At 35.6% G+C, this 18,055-nt stretch overlaps 1 pseudogene; it reads left to right on the top strand.

Moving 5' to 3' along the window:
* Positions 1–5,716: 5,716 nt before the first annotated feature.
* LOC129894606 (cytochrome P450 704C1-like) lies at positions 5,717–8,831 on the top strand (annotated as a pseudogene).
* Positions 8,832–18,055: the final 9,224 nt, after the last annotated feature.

Here is an 18,055-nt window from a genome sequence, read left to right as displayed (position 1 = left end):
ACTTTTATTTTCAACATCAAATAATTAACATAACTACCATTCAATTACTACACAAAGATACTACAAAAAAAAATACTACCCAAAAATTGAATCATCTTACTCATATAAGAACATGTATACATGGCACCATATTACCATATAAACTTTCATATTTCCATAAATTCCACACACCTTCACATACTACAACATCAACAAACTTCATAACACAAAGAAATTAGATTAATTCTTACCTTTTCCTTCACTTCTCCAACTCTCCAAATCAATTAAACAAGTCTCCAAACTTCCAAAACAACTACACCATGTTGTAGAGCACCCTTGACTTAGTAGGAATACTAGGAAATTATAATTTTTGGGATGAAATTTGAAGGAGAAATTTTACTCCCTCCTTGGCCGATTTGCTCTTTTTTTTCCTTAAGTTTTTCTTGCTTCCCACTCTCTCAAAATGTCTAGAAATCTTTAGGAGTTAGATGACTTAAAGGCTCCCATGCGAAATTACCATTTTGCCCCTCACCTTTTCTAATATTTCCAAGTTGACATTCTACCTTTGCCCTTAACCTTTTATAGTATTTTCATATGTAAAATTCCAATTTTACCCCTAACCTTTTATGGTATTTCCACATGTGAAATTCCAATTTTACCCTTTAACTTTTCCAATAATTCCACCTCCCAACTTAATCAATAGAAACTTGTATATAACAAGACCAAGCATAGTCTTACCCTTGACTTGTTACAAGTATCCCCAACATGTCCTTAGGTGCAAAGTGCGGGTTATAACATGGAGGAACGATATTGATAATTGATAATGCATTGTATTGTAGTAAGTCTCAAATAAACTTGTTAAGTTTCAAGGTTATTCGCCAAAATGACTATCATATTGAGATTGGAAATGAAGGAAATGTTGAATACCTTTATATTACTACAATAAATATGGAGAAGAAAATTGTGCACGAAAAATTACCTACACTTTCTTTTGGTTGTATCATACAAATATTGGTACTGTTGAATCACATGCCATAGTAAATAAAAGGTTTACTGATTCTAATGATTTTATCATTTGGCATGACCGGTTGGGCCATCCCGGTTATAATATGATGCGCAAAATTATTGAGAATTCACATGGACACACTTTGAAGAATCAGAAAATTCTTCAATCTAAGGAATTCTCTTGTGTTGCTTGTTCCCAAGGAAAATTGATTATCAAACCATCATCAACTAAGGTTGGGATTGAATTCCCCGCATTTCTGGAATTAGAAAATTATTCAATCTAAGGAATTCTCTTGTGTTGCTTGTTCCCAAGAAAAACTGATTATCAAACCATCAGCAACTAAGGTTGGGATTGAATTCTCTGTGTTTCTGGAACATATACAGGGTGATATATGTGGGCCAATTCACCCTTCATGTGGACTATTTAAATATTATATAGTCTTGATAGATGCATCTACAAGATGGTCACATGTGTGTTTATTATTAACTCGCAATATGACTTTTGCGAGATTGTTAGCTTAAATTATAAGGTTAAGAACACAATTTTCAAATTATGCAATAAAGACAATTCGTCTTCATAATGCTGGTGAATTTACATCTCAATCATTTAATGACTATTGTATGTCGGTTGGAATAAAAGTTGAGCATCCGATCGCTCATGTACATACTCAAAATGGTCTAGCAGAATTATTGATTAAACGCCTCCAATTGATAGCTAGACCATTGCTAATGAGGACAAAACTTCCTATTTCAGTATGGGAGCATGCTATTTTGCATGCAGCAACACTTGTGTGCATAAGGCCAATAAAATATCATGAATTTTCTCCATTACAGTTGGCGTTCGAAAGGGAGCCAAATATATCCCATCTTAGAATATTTGGGTGTGCGGTATATGTCTCAATTGCTCTACCGCACTACACAAAGATGGGTCTCCAAAGAAGGTTGGGAATAAATGTTGGGTATGAATCTCCTTCCATTATAAAATATCTGGAACCTATGACTGGAGATTTATTTACGGCAAGATTCGTTGATTGTTATTTTGATGAATCAGTATACCCAACATTAGGGGGAGAACATAAGCAGTTGAAAAATGAGATAGATTGAAATTTATTATCACTATCTCATTTAGATTCTCGAACAAATCAATGTGAACAAGAAGTTCAAAAGATGATTTATTTGTAGAATATTGCAAATCAACTGTCGGATGCATTTACTAACCTTCCATGGGTTACTAAATCGCATATCTCAGCTGTTAATGCTCAAGTTCGAGTTGATGTCTTGGTAAGACAACTTATTCAGGCAAATGAGTCTAGGCCACGCTTAAAATGTGGAAGACCATTTGGTTCCAAAGATAAAAATTCTCGAAAAAGGAAAGGAATAAATAATCAAGATGATCATAATTTGGAGGCGAGTGCTCAAGAAGAGCCCAGAGACACAACAAATGGTGATACCACCAAGGAGGTCCAAGTACCTGAAAATAATGAGAATGAAGAAATCTCAATAAGTTATGTCTCGACAGGAAAATGGTGGAACCGAAATGATATTATGGTCGATAATATTTTTGCTTATAATGTTGACATTGAAATAATGCAACAAGATAAGGATCTTGAACCAAAATCTGTTGATAAATGCAGACAGAGAAATGATTGGCCAAGATAGAAGAATGCAATTCAAGTAGAGTTAACTTTACTTGAAAAACGTGAAGTTTTCGGATCAATAGTCCGAACACCTGAAGGTGTCAAGCCAGTAGGGTACAAATGGGTTTTTGTGCGTAAACGAAATGAAAAGGGTGAAGTCGTAAGATATAAAGTATGAATTGTAGTCCAAGATTTTTCGCAAAGACCTAGCATTGATTATATGGAAACATATTCCTCTGTGGTGGATGCAATTACCTTCAGGTATCTAATAAATTTGGTAGTTCATGAAAAGCTTAAAATGCACTTAATGAACGTGGTCACTGCCTATTTATATGGCTTATTGGACCACGACATTTTTATGAAAATTCTCAAAGGGTTCAAAGTGCCTGAAACATACAAGGATTCTCGAGACAATTGCTCAATAAAGCTTCAAAAATCCTTGTATGGGTTGAAATAATCAGGGCGAATGTGGTACAACCGTCTTAGCGAATATTTACTAAAAGAAGGATATAAAAATGATTCAATTTGCCCTTGTGTCTTTATGAGGAGGTCTGGATCTGAATTTGTGATAATAGCAGTATATGTTGATGATTTGAATATTATTGAAACTCCGAAAGAACTTTCAAAGGCAGTAAAATATCTGAAAAAGGAGTTTGAAATGAAAGACCTTGGAAAGACAAAATTTTATCTTGGTATACAAATTGAACATTTTACAAATGACATATTTGTCCATCAGTCAACATATACTAAAAATATTTTAAAGATATTTTATATGGATAAAGCACACCCATTGAGTACCCCAATGGTTGTGAGATCTCTTGATATTAATACAGATCTGTTTCGACCTTATGAAAATGATGAAGAACTTATTGATGCTGAAATACCATACCTTAGTGCAATTGGTGCATTAATGTATCTTGCCAACAATTCTAGACCAGATATAACTTTCTCAGTAAACTTGTTAGCAAGATTTAGTTCTTCACCAACACGCACACTGAAATGGAATTAAGCATATATTCAAATACCTTTGAGGTACCATTGATATGGAATTGTTTTACTCAAATGATTTCACGTCACAATCGATCGATTACGCAGATGCAGGATATTTATCTGATCCCCATAAAGGTCGGTCGCAGATAGGCTATTTATTTACATGTGGTGGTACAACTATATCATGGCATTCAACAAAGCAAACTATGATTGCCACTTCCTCAAATCATGCAGAGATAATAGCCATTCATGAAGCAAGTTGAGAATGTGTTTGGTTAAGATCAATAACTCAACACATTCAAGAAACATGTGGTCTTTCTTTGACAAAAGACTCTCCAACAATATTATATGAAGACAATGTTGCATGTATAGCTCAACTGAAGGGAGGATACATCAATGGAGACAAAACAAAACATATTTCACCAAAATTCTTTTTCACTCATGATCTTCAAAAGAAGGGTGAAAGATGTCCAACAAATTCGTTCAAGTGACAATTTGGCGGATATGTTCACCAAAGCATTGCCAACTTCAACCTTTGAGAAAATGAGATACAAAATTGGAATGCGTCGTCTTTGAGATATTAAGTGATATTTTCACCAGGGGGAGCAAAATACGCATTGTACTCTTTTTCCCTTAGTCGAGATTTTGTCCCACTGGGTTTTCGTGATAAGGTTTTTAATGAGGCAGTACTCAAGGCGTATTACAAGATGTGTGTACTCTTTTTTCTTCACTAGGCTTTTTTCCATTGGGTTTTTTTCTAGTAAGGTTTTAACGAGGCACAACATCTATAGCTATTCAATTTTTTTTACACGTGGACATCCAAGGGGGAGTGTTATGAAGGTGGATTGTCCACCTTATGAAAGTGGATTGCATGAAGGTGGATTGTCCACCTTATGGAAATGGATTGCCCACCTTGTAGACATCATTTTCACATTGTTCTTTTCATCCCTATAAAAGCCGTGTCTTGGCATTGTAATATGATGAACAAGAATAACAACTTCATCTTCCTCTCTCACCTTCATATTTCCTACTTCTTAAATTGTGAAGTTATTTAATATTTTGCTTCTCTATTCTCCTCCTACTTACTCTAAAATAGTTTGCCACAATAATTTTTATAACAATTATTCATCAATTTGAGCTTACATTTCTTTCCCTTAAAATTTCTTCCATTATTGTGTTACCAACATATTTAATATGATCAATATTCATAATTTTTAAGATCTTAATTTTTTTCTTTAATCTTTATTCTAAAACTCAAATGTATTGTTTAATGAAGTAGGAGTACTATTTATACATATTTTAAAATATATACAAATAATATGGAGTAGGCGATCTAGTAAAAGAAATACATACTCCCTTCGTTCCTATCAAAATCACAGATTTTGCTGTCGATACAATATGATCTAAAAAATGAACCATAATTCGTGTATCGCACAGATTCCAATACTAATTATAAGCAATTAATGACATGTAGGTATGCTCTTGTGGAGTCATGAGTTACGCATCCACAATGAACGATGACATACAACTACTACCTGGATCATATTTTTTGACTAAATTAGCTCTGTTCTAAAATAGTATATTTTTAAACAGGTTTGAATCTGTTGGAGAGATGAAGTCCTCTTCTTTCATCGATACACAGAAGAAAGGGACAAAGTCGAGAGAGTTCTAGAATAGACTACAATGTCTGAAGGAAGTATATGTCTTGGGATGAAGAATGAACAACGGGTCTTTTTCATAAGACTTGGGCCTCATCATATTGGGTCTCTGTGGAGAATGGCTTGTTCATCCCAAATACAAAGAATAAATGAAGTGCAGACAAATACAAGAAGCATCTTCTAGACTTGTATAGGATCAGTTATAGTTTGTTACACATTACTTGATAATTGTACATAGTCCCTAAACTTTGCATTATTATTTTTCAGACCTTAGTTCTGCATGTATAAATCTATGTAATTACAGAGCAAGAATTACAGAGAAAATTTCCCAAGTTCCTATCCTTCATTTACAATTCTTACAGAATCTGACATCATTCTTTAATTGGAGATAACAAATTTGGCAAGGCATTCTCATTTTCATATTTACTTTACTAATTTCATTTCGGTATGATATATAGTCATCCCTTTTTCACTGCTCCCTTCTCGGTAAAACAGAGAGATGGATGTTCTTTCTTTTTCAACGACCCTCGCAATAACAGCACACTGGCTGTCATTTTAGCAGCAGCATATGTGTTCAAACTTGTCTTCAACAAGGGAAAGTACCATCCTGTCGCTGGAACAACCATTGATCATTTGCTGAATTTCAACAGGCTGCATCATTACATGAAAGAAATGGCAAGCAAATACAAGACCTATAGGATACTTAATCTTTTCCAATGTAAGGTTTTCACCTCCGACCCTGCTAATGTTGAGTATATTCTAAAAACCAATTTCCCCAACTATGGCAAGGTAACATGTTTTTGGCCTTAAGACCATTCTTGAGTCGAGCATAAATATTCGGTATTTCATTTCTGGAGGTTATGAGACAAGTTTAACGCTATATTCTTGATGTACTTAGCAATTAATAATAATGTGACATTAGGAAGTATTGGTGTAATATACGATAAATACAATAAATTATAATTGAAAAATAAAATGACAAAAATGAATAAATAATTCATTCAGGCTGAGGCGCGGATATCTCACTCTCTTAAAGGAGATTTAAGCCTACTGCAGCATAATCTGCACCGATCCAGCAGTAATACTCTTGACTTGTACCCTTCAGAATACAATATCCCAACAAAGTTGTACAACTCAAGCAACTCTGGATTAGTTGAAGAGTTTAAAACTCCACAAAAAGAACACATTCGTTCAACATATAAATACTCTCTTTTGTATAGTGAATATAATTGAAAACTTAGAATAATTTCTTTTCTCAACTCTCTCTTTCACCACATTAACCTCAATATAAACTTCTCATCTTTTCTTGCACTTTTTTTTTCTTATTCATATCTTGTACACAAATTCATCACTATTTATAGGTGGGAAATTCTTCCTTGCAATGAATAGGAAGATTATGGATAGTAAATTGGCTAAATGAATGGCTAAAGATTACATAAGTTACAAGAATAAAGAGGTAGAATAATGGTGAAATAAAAAGTTAATGGTTACAAAAGTTACTAACAACTAATTACCACATTTTATCACCATTGATGAGAGTAAAGAGACACAAATGTCATATCCACCAATTGACATAACAGGATACATAATGTGACATATTATATATTTTTATTAATATTAAAATGTCACACGAACAAAAAGTCATGTATCTCAATTTTAATATTTTGGTAAAGAAGCAAAGGAGACTAGATAAGAATTTAATAGTTTCTCACCCTGAAACTTTACAGGGTTGGCACAATTACGGCAGATTGAATGATCTTTTAGGTGATGGGATCTTCACCGTTGATGGAGAGAAGTGGAGAAACCAACAGAAGATATCAAGTTATGAATTCTCCACAAAAAATTTAAGGGACTTTAGTAGTGCAGTTTTCAGAATTAGTGCAGTAAAACTTGCTCAGAAAGTATCTGGAGGCATGACCTCAAGTCAAGCGATAGAAATTCAAGTATGGAACCCTAGTTTGCTCTTCTGCAACAAAATCAACAAGTTAATAATAAGCTAACTCTTAAACTTTCGGTGCAGGACTTGTTTACGAAATCAACATTGGAGACGGTATTCAAGATTTTACTAGGTGTGGATCTAGACACTACAACTGAAGAAGGCATTCTCTTTTCCAATTCTTTTGATGAAGCTAGTGCAGTAACTCTTTATCGCTACATTGATATGCTTTGGAAAGTGAAAAGATTTCTAAACATTGGGTCAAAAGCAAATATGAAGAAGTGTATTAAAAAGGTTGATGAATTTGTATATAAAATTATCAGAAACAAGACAGAACAGATGAGCAAGTTGCGAGATGACAGCAGGGTGGTAAGTTCAAGCAGATAACCTTCTAACTTATTTCCCTTGAGCAAGAGTACCAGATGATAGTTGAATTTTTACATAATTGGAAGATGAAGAATCAGACATTCTGTCTAGGTTCCTGGAAATGAACAAAATAGATACAAAGTACCTTAAGGACATAATCCTTAGCTTTATAATTGCTGGCAAAGACACTCCAGCTAGCGCACTTTCCTAGTTCTTCTATATGATGTGCAAGCACCCTCTCCTACAAGAAAAAATTACAGAGGAAGTCAGGAAAGCAATCGGAAAAAGCCAGAATTCGAGTATATCTTGCAATTACTGATGACGCACTGGATAAAATGCAGTATCTCCATGTATCATTAACTGAGACACTCAGATTATATCTTGCAATTCCTATGGTAATACATACATATAGTGAGAATGATATGATATTCACAAACATAGATGTCATTAGGCCAATGCTTCATGCTTATACCTAGTTTTATATGCCTATGAGGATAGCAAAGTCTGTTTATCAGATGACACTTTCCCTGATGGGTTCAGAATAAGGAAAGGGGATGCTGTTGCATATCAACCATGGGCTATGGGCAGGATGAAATCTTTATGGGGTGATGATGTAGGGGATTTCCGGCCAGAGAGATGGTTTGATGAAAATGGTTGCTTTCGGCAAAAAAGTCCCTTTAAATTCACAGCCTTTCAGGTACCACTAACCTTTACGATCTTAGCGACTATAGTTAAAACTTCTAGGAGCTTGGCTTCATCAAACAAAATTAGCTTTTCCCATTTAGCCTTAATAGATTATGATCCATAAATGGTAAAATCATCTGATAAACTTATCCAAAAGATTAATATAGTTAATTCACTCATTTACGAAGATATTCCTATATGATTTCTAATTGGTAAAGATTAAACACAATCAAAATTCACAATAACATCTCAAGGGATCGACTGTTACTAATGGACCATGTATAAATAATAAGTCCAATTTTTTGTTTGTTGACCCTCATTTCAACGCAGAGATTTTCGTGAGTTACCCGTATAATATGCAGGAAGGGTAAGGAATTTGCTTACAGGCAGATAAAGATATTTTCAGCAGTGCTGCTGGGCACCTTTAGATTTAAGCTGAGTGATGAAGAGAGAAGAGTTAAATACAAAACCATGCTCACTCTTCACATTGACGATGTCCTGCATCTTTATGCTTCCTACAGATTAAGGCAAGAACAATTGAAAAGTGAGATGGATGCCTTTGTACTCAATTTGTAGAAGAAGAATAAAGAAAATGAAAGATGAAAAATAAATCCCATAAAATATATATGTATAGATTATTCTCTGGATTGTGTTTATTGGAAACCTCCTTTCAAAATGAATTCTCCAACATTAATGAATGCACTGCACTCTTGCATATTTAATATTTTCTGTCGACGTACATGTTTGCCGGGAAAACAATACTGTTGAATTTGTCATAAGATCAACAACACATGTATTGATTTAACCTGTTGTTTAGTGTATTAACAATTAAATATGTTTTCTTATAAAGTAAATAAAGACAATAATAAAGCTAAAACAAATTGAATGGAACAATAGAGACTAGTTACTTGAAGTTAGGGATAGATCCGGAGTCGATGTAATGTAACCCATCTCAAATCCAGAGACGATCAGTTATGAAAATGTTTGAGAACTAATATTTTCTCGAAAATGCTTTCCAATTTTCTGTTGGCTTAAATGTTTTTCAAATCAACTTATTTTCCTCAAATTTAAGGAAAATGATTTTCCTTCAAAAAACCAAGAAATACATTTTTCAAAACTCTCTTCCAATCTCAAATTACAATGTTTTCTTTTTACCCCACCCCACCCCTACCACGACCCCCTCCCCCCCCAAAAAAAATTACAATTTCTTTTTAAAAAATAAATTAAAAGTTTATTTTAAAAATATTCACATTTTGAAAATTTCATTTTTATTACCTCATCCCTACCCCGACCACCCTTCCCCCCTCCCCCCCCAAAAATAATTAAAAACTTTATTTTTTTGAAAAATATTTCAAAATTTAAAATATTTTTTTTTACCTAACCCCCCCCCCTCCCCCCGAATTCACAAAATTTTAAAAATTATTTTCAAAAAATATTTCAAATTTTAAAAGTTTTATTTTTTTATCCCACCTGCTACCCCGACCCCATACCAGCCCCCCTTACCATACACACAAAAGAAAATTTTTAAAATTTATTTTTAAAAATTTTATTTTTTTACCCTACCCCCTATGCCGACCCCCCAATCCCTCACCCCCCCTACAAAAAAAATAAAAAATTATTTTTGAAAAAATATTTGAAAATTTCATCAACTCCCCCAGCCCACTCCCAAAAAAAATTTAAAAAATTATTTTTTTAAAAAATCAAATTATTTGAAAATTAGGTATGGAGTCGGGTGTGGTTGGATTTCAGTTCGAAAGTCGGGATCGAATCTAGAGTTGGAAGTCAAATCTTGGGTTGAAAATCGAGTTGGGTCCCACATCAGGTGTCGGGGTCGGATCCCGAGTCAATTACTAGGGTTGATTTTCATTTGAGTATGAAAAGATCCACTTGAATCGTGGAAAGACTTAAAAGGGAGGTATGACCACCTCAGGGTAACGGTATTGCCAAGGGCTCGTTATGAGTGGATGCATTTATGGTTTCAAGATTTTAAAACTGTAATTGAGTATAATTCTGCTGTATTTAGAATAACTTCCCAATTAAAATTATGTGGGAAAACTATAAATGATGAGGACATGTTAGAAAAGACACTAACTACTTTTCATGCCTCTAATGTAATATTACAGCAGCAATACCGTGAAAAGAATTTTAAAAATACTCTGAATTGATCTCATGCCTTCTGGTGGCTAAGCAACATAATGTTCTTTTAATGAAAAATTATGAAGTCCGTCCCATTGGAATTGCTCCATTACCGGAAATAAATATGATAAAAGCACATGGCCAGTCTGAAAAAAGACAAAATCATGGCCACAATAATGTGCGTGGACGTGACAATGACAGAAGACGATTTAATAATCGTCGTGGTGGTGGTCAACATAAAAGGGAAAACAATATCAGTTCTCAAAATGGTCCTTCAAAAAGTAACTGTCATCGTTGTGGCATGAAAGACCATTGAAAAAATGAATGTCGAACGCCTGAGTATTTTGTAAGACTTTATCAAAATTCTTTCAAAAGAAAGGCAAATAGAAGTGATGCCTCTTCTTCTAATGCTCGGATAGAGTCACACTTGGCGTTTGAAAATAATATTGAGGCAAGACCTTTGAATAATGATAATATTGAAGCAAATCTGGCTTTAAGGGATGATGATTTTAATGACCTCAATAATATTACTCATTTGGAGGTTGAAGATTTTTTTAAGGATCTTAATTTAATTTCATGTTTTTCAATATGTTGTCATTTTTATGTACTTTGAATTATTGTGTTTTTATGTTTATGTATTTAAAAAAATAAAAATAAAATTAGGGCCACATTTTAATGATAATTGTATATTGTTTATTACATTATGCTATTTTACAATGTTGTAATTAATTATTATTGGTGTGCTATTATTTAATCTTTATATCATATTGTTACTAAAAATAATATTCGTTTTATTTAATGTCATTATACTAATTGTTTATTCTTGTTGATGTTTTAGACATTAATATTATATAATGATTGAATTATTTTTGTCAATAAACAAATTATCTATACATGATGAATAATATTATATTAATGTTTTATAATTTTATTTATTTTATATTTATTTTAATATTTATGTATAATATTTATTTAAGGTTAATAAGTATATTCTGCCACAAACTTTTTGAATTCTAAGTTCATTAAACTAATTTACTAGTAAATCATTAATTTAAATAAAATTATGTTTATTATTAACGTGTTGCACCTCAGTTTGTTAATTCTTATAATATGGTACATTAGGTTCATATTATCAATCATTTTTTCTGTGTTACAAATTCATTACAATATAATTTCATAAACTAAATTATTGTAACATTCATCATAATTGAATCCTATAATTTTTTTAAAATTCTAAATTACCATAATTTAACTTTTTTTAAAAAAAGGGAGACTTATGTTTTTCTAGCAAAATTGTTACTTATTTTATTTCTTACAATGTATTATTTATTTTATGAAGATAAATAAATTTCTCAGTCTTCAATTGGATTCAAGATGAATAATGGAGATATGTGCCTTTTGGATAGTGCCACAACTCATACGATATTAAAAAAAGAAATATTTCTATCATTTGATTATGAAAAAGGCCTATATCAATACAATATCTGGTAGTACAAAATTGATTGAAGGTTCTGAAAGAGCGGCCTTATTACTACCTGGAGTGTCACGACCCAACCCCGTAGGCCGTGATTGGTGCCCGAGTTGGGCACCCAAACATACCCTTATCCCCAAATTAGCATATTAATCGAATAAACATAGATAATGATCAGAAGGAATCTCTAAATAGATCACAAAAATAGATATAACGCACGAAGGCCGATAGGCCGTCACGAAACACACCAAGCCCAAACCATATATACAACATAATTCTGTCTACAGACCTCTACAAATGATAGCATAGTCATAAGATGGGACAGGGCCCCGTTGTACCCCTGACCAACATATCCAAATATACAGAGATAAAGTAAATACCAAAATACAAGCTCCGAACAAGGAAGCACTGTCAACAACGTAGTAGATGTCCTAAACAGGCGGCTCAGCAAAACGAACGTCGGTACCTGCGGGCATGTAACGCAGCCCCCGAAGAAAGGGGGTCAGTACGAAAAATATACCGAATATGTAAAGCATGCACTGTAATATATAAAATCATAATCTGAATAGTATGTGCAAAACATGAAATCAACGTTTAGAATTTCAAAATGCTTATCAAAATCTCAAACCATATATGCACAGACATATGTCATATCCGGCCCCATTATGGACTCGGTGAACAAAGTGTGGTCGCCCTCCCATCATCGGCACCACAGCACAGTATAACACCAGAGTAGGGAACATCTTCATAACAAATTATATCATATCAGATGGTCATATTAAATCATATTATATCATATCATATCACAAACATATATGTACATGGCACAGCATAACTCTATGGCATAACATTGACCACCCCATGTACATGTCATACCTGCCCCCTCATGTCGGGACACGGCGAACAATGCAGAGAAATACGCACGAAAACATATCCTGACCCAGGCTCAGTGAAAGAGTGGTTACCGTATACACGAATAGAGTAGTGAAAAACTAAATGCAATTTAAATTACAAAACATTTATACAGACTCGATGGCATAATTTCGATAACAAATCATAAAAGGAAACTTGAATAATAATAATAGTACAAGTACTTCCAATATCACAATAGTCTATGTAAAAAATAGTATTTTCCGAATCATCTCCGTACTTTCAAATATATAATGAGAATTAACGGAATAATTATTCATATAATATTAGGAAGCATAGCAAAGAGTTTCTTTCAAATTCTATCTACCGTAATTCAAACGGAATAACAAAGAAAAATTTGGAATAGTGGGGCCCACCTCGGTCAAATAAAGTGGCGTATACAAATCACGTGCGTTAGACTTCATAACCTTATTTAGAAGAGTTTCAAGGTATTCGGAATTCATTTGTGCAAAATCTAGAAGTTTAGACAATTTTTCCAAAACTATTCATAATTACCTAATTCAATTCTATTGAATAGAAAAGGGAAATTTTTGAGCGTCGATTCCGAAGAGTAGAGTGATCCCCGAGGTTCGTATTCACTCCTATTACATCTAGGACATGCCAAGAGAAGAAAATGTAAAGCTTTACATACCTTTTTGGCCTTTTACAGTTGTCCAAGTTCAATTCCCGTTTCCTCCAAAATCTACAATTGGTCACATTTATCAATTACTATTTATAAGACTTTAAGAATTCAATTTTTTCCAATACTTGTCTATAAAAATTTCGGCAGCATCTCCCCTATATATATGTCAACCCCGAGATTACAACTTGGCCACAATATCAACAACCAAGCCAACAACAACACCAATTCCATCGATAATCAATTTAAACACACCATAACATAATTTGGTGTAATTTTCCAATTAGTGCAACAACTTTCAATCAAACTTTGCATTTCCAAATAAATATGAGTATCTTATATCCATAATTAATTTCAATTCATTCCAACATAAGTGAAAAATATTTCAAGTAAGCTATCCAATTTTTATCAATTCCATATTTCACTCAAAAATTCTATAAATACAACAAAAATATTATAATTCATTTTCTTCCTTCAACTTCATAATCAAATTCATTTCCTTCTTTCAACTTCACAATCAACAACAACACTCCATACTTTTAATAATTTACCTCCATATTCTTATAATATCATACTCAAATTACATAATTCCTACAAACTAGTTTAATACCAACTTACACCATTTAAGTTTCCTTATATTCCAAGAATTACAACAACAACTAACAAGCTATGCAACCTTAATTTTTTTCCATCTCATCACCTAACTCATATTTCCAACTTCAATTAATTTCATCCAACTTTCATTTTCATTTTCAACATCAACTCCCCCAGCCCACTCCCAAAAAAAATTTAAAAAATTATTTTTTAAAAAAATCAAATTATTTGAAAATTAGGTATGGAGTCGGGTGTGGTTGGATTTCAGTTCGAAAGTCGGGATCGAATCTAGAGTTGGAAGTCAAATCTTGGGTTGAAAATCGAGTTGGGTCCCACATCAGGTGTCGGGGTCGGATCCCGAGTCAATTACTAGGGTTGATTTTCATTTGAGAAACTATTTTTCTAAAAAATATTTTCTACTCTCTAGTAAAAAATAAAAGATATTTTCATTCACTAACCAAATAATAAAAAATATTTTCCAGAAAATATTTGTCACTCACCAACCAAACATGAGAAAATAAGTTAGAAACCAACTTGTTTTTCATAAAAAACATTTTTTGAGAAAACATTTTCCTTCGTACCAAACACACCCTAAAACTTAGTGAAACATAGAAAGCTTGAAAGTTAAACATATAAAGCTTAGAACACAAGAATATTCATTTTCTTCACACCTAAAGATGTTCCAAAAAAATACCAAAGTTGTCTCTGCAAAGAGGTGTTGGACATTTTCTTCGTGACCTGTCACCTTAAACTTCTTGATCTTCTGATAAGTGAAACAAGTTCTTTTTCTCTACTAGAGATTACTCCATTTCAAAGAACTTGAATTTTATGTCTATACTATTCAATTTCGAAAGCTGGTAGCACATGAAAATCTCGACCTTGCTATACAACACCCAATTTACAACCAATTTTTTTTTCTCTAATTGAAATCGCCTAATTATGTTCGCACAATATAGTGGAACATCCAATAAAAACAAATATTCACACAAAATCGTGGATCACAAATCCGAAGAGAACACAGGTCACAAATTATTTTTCTAGCCATATTTCAGTAGACCTATTAGTGGTGACTCAACTTAAGTAGCCACTAATATGGAGTATTTTGTTTTGTAGCGATACCAAGGGTCGCCACTAAAATGATAACCTTTTGTGGCACCATTTTCTAGTTGTTGAATCATCAAATTTTGTCCAACAAATTAAGTTCAAATAAACACAAATTTCTTATAGAATTGGAACCGAGGGAGTATAATCCGGAGAGAATTTTGTATGAATTTTATAGTGCATATGAATCCCTGGTATTTTTGCAAAATTAGAAATTTATGTATATAGTTTTTAGAATTGATCTAATATTACCTTTTGAGACTATTGTTATGGCCCGCCACTTGATCTTGAAAAAGGTAGAAGAATCTAGAGTCTTGGAGAGGTTAGTGGAAGACTCTAGATCCTTATAGAAGCTTGTAGAGAAGTCTTGAAAGACTTAGAATTCTCTAGAGTGTGTAGAGAATTCTAGAGAGGGACTTCTTTGTAAATATGGAGGGACTTGTATAGCAATTTTTATTTATACTTGAGCCCCTTAGGAGTAGTATAAATAGAGGGGGCATTCATTTGTAGCAAACCATCAAGCAATCAAGCATTCTTCCAAAGCAATACAAAAGCCTTCTTCATAAAAGCTCTCTTGTCTTTCTTACTATTTAGCATTCCTTTAGCGATCTAGTCTTAAAGGCTTACTTGAGCTTACAAGATCGTGAAAGATTCGTAAGTAAGTTGTCAAGTGCCGCACGGAAGTCTTAGTGGAAGTTTAAGACCGTGACAACGTGGTATCAAAGCCAGGTTTTACTAAGGGATATGGCAAGTGAGGGAGACATCAACGCCACTACCGCCACCAACGTCAAGCAAGATGTTGGAAGGAAGCACCACAAGGGAAAGAAAAACTCTAAGAGAAATGAGGAGGTGCCGCTTGAGCCTACACCAAGCGAGGCCCTAACACCCTACTCACCCTCGGCCACTGAGGTGAGTGACGATGAGCGAGGCAAGGAGCCCGTGGACGTCACACCCGGCATGGAGTGGATTGCAAGGGTGGATGCTGCCCGGCAAGCTGTGGAGATATTAGGCAAATGCTTGAACAAGGTCGACGGCAAGTTCAAGTCTCTAGAGGAGTTCACCCTTGAGGAGAACGACAACATCCGGAAGGAGTTGGAGGTGCGCAAGGCTGCCGAGTATGAAGTGAAGGAGGTGATCACTTTCTTGGAGTGTCGGCTCATGGACGCGCGAAGCACGATGGAGACCATGAAGGCCGAGATAGCAGCACTCAAAGGAGACATAGATGCCGGGAGATGCATGACGTCCAGTGCGGACTGGGAGGCCAAGATTGAGGCTCCCAAGCCACCAATGTTCAAAGGTGCCCGTGATGCACAAGAGGTGGAGAACTTCCTTTGGCACTTGGAGAATTACTTCAAGTGTAACAAAGTGAAGAGCGATGAGACGAGGATCAACACGGCCGTGCTATACCTCTCGGAGATGGCCATGTTATGGTGGAAGCGCAAGGAGTCTGAGATCGGGAAGGGTCTATGCACCATCAACACCTGGAAGCAGTTCCGAGACGAGTTCAAGAAGGCCTTCTTCCCCAACAATGTCATCTATGAGGCCAAACGCAAGTTTCGGGAGCTAAAGCATACGGGTAGCATACGTGCCTATGTGAAGGAGTTCACTACCCTTACGCTTCAAATCCCCAACCTTATAGATGAAGATATGCTCTTCCACTTCATGGATGGGCTGCAGAGTTGGGCCAAGACGGAGTTGGAGCGCCGTCAAGTCAGCACCATTGATGAGGCCATCACCCAAGCCGAAGATTTGACGGACTTTAAGCATGACAGGCATGACAGAGGCAAGGGCAAAGAAATAAGGAGTAGTCATGCCAAAGGTGGGGGAGATCGTGGCAAAGGCAAAGAGCAACATCCTCCACCCAAGAGCTATGATTCCAACAAGTCCGACGGTAGGAGGTTCGGGCGACAGGGCTACGCCGAGAGAAAAGAGCATACCACGAAGGGCAGCGGCTGCTACATATGTGGAGGTCCTCACGGCTATGCTAGGTGTCCGGAGATGAAGAACCTTGGTGCCATACTGCGAGAGCGAAAGGACAAGGAAGTAGACCAAGGGCAGGGCTCGGACACAACTCAGCTGGGCATGATCGGGCTATGTGGAGCCATTGCAAAGCAAGTTGAGAAGGCAGGGGACTACTCTGCCCAATATGTTGACATATCCATCAACGAACGACCAGCTCGTGCCATGGTGGATTCTAAAGCAGAAGCCAACATCATGCCCAAGACGGCGGCAGCAAGGTTGAGGATAAGTTATGGGCCAAGCAACACCCGCCTGAAGATGGTCAATGCACCATTGACTCCCATGTGCGGAGTCGCTCATGGAGTGGACATCACGTTGGGCAAGTGGATAGGTAAGACAAGCTTCACTGTCGCCCCCTTAGATATCTTTGATATCATCCTTGGACAGGAGTTCTTCCAACGGTACCACACGATGATCGATCCTTACCTCCAACAACTCTTGGTAATGGAGCGAGAGGGACCCTGCATAGTACCTCTAGTCAAGATGCCAAAGAAGGAAGGACAAACCCACCTGTCGGCCATGCAGCTTGTGAAGGGCCTAAAGAAGGGGGAGCCGACGTTCGTAGCCACCATTGCGAGCTTGAATGAAGGCAATGGTACTAAGGAGACATTACCACCTTGCATAAAGAAGGTGCTTGAAGAAAATAAAGACGTGATGCCCGAAGAGTTGCCAAGACACCTACCTCCAAGGCGCGAGGTAGACCACAGGATCGAGCTGGAGCCAGGAACAAGGCCGCCCGCATACCCACCATACCGCATGGCTCCGCCTGAGTTAGAGGAGCTGAGGAAGTAGTTGAAGGAGCTCCTCGAGGCCAGTCATATCCATCCATCCAAGGCACCTTATGGCGCGTCGGTATTATTTCAAAAGAAGAAGGATGGATCATTGCGCCTATGCATAGACTATCGGGCACTCAATAAGGTGACCGTGAAG

Source organism: Solanum dulcamara, chromosome 7 (genome assembly GCF_947179165.1).
Source record: "Solanum dulcamara chromosome 7, daSolDulc1.2, whole genome shotgun sequence".
Taxonomy (NCBI): domain Eukaryota; kingdom Viridiplantae; phylum Streptophyta; class Magnoliopsida; order Solanales; family Solanaceae; genus Solanum; species Solanum dulcamara.
This window is presented reverse-complemented; position numbering and strand designations above follow the sequence as displayed.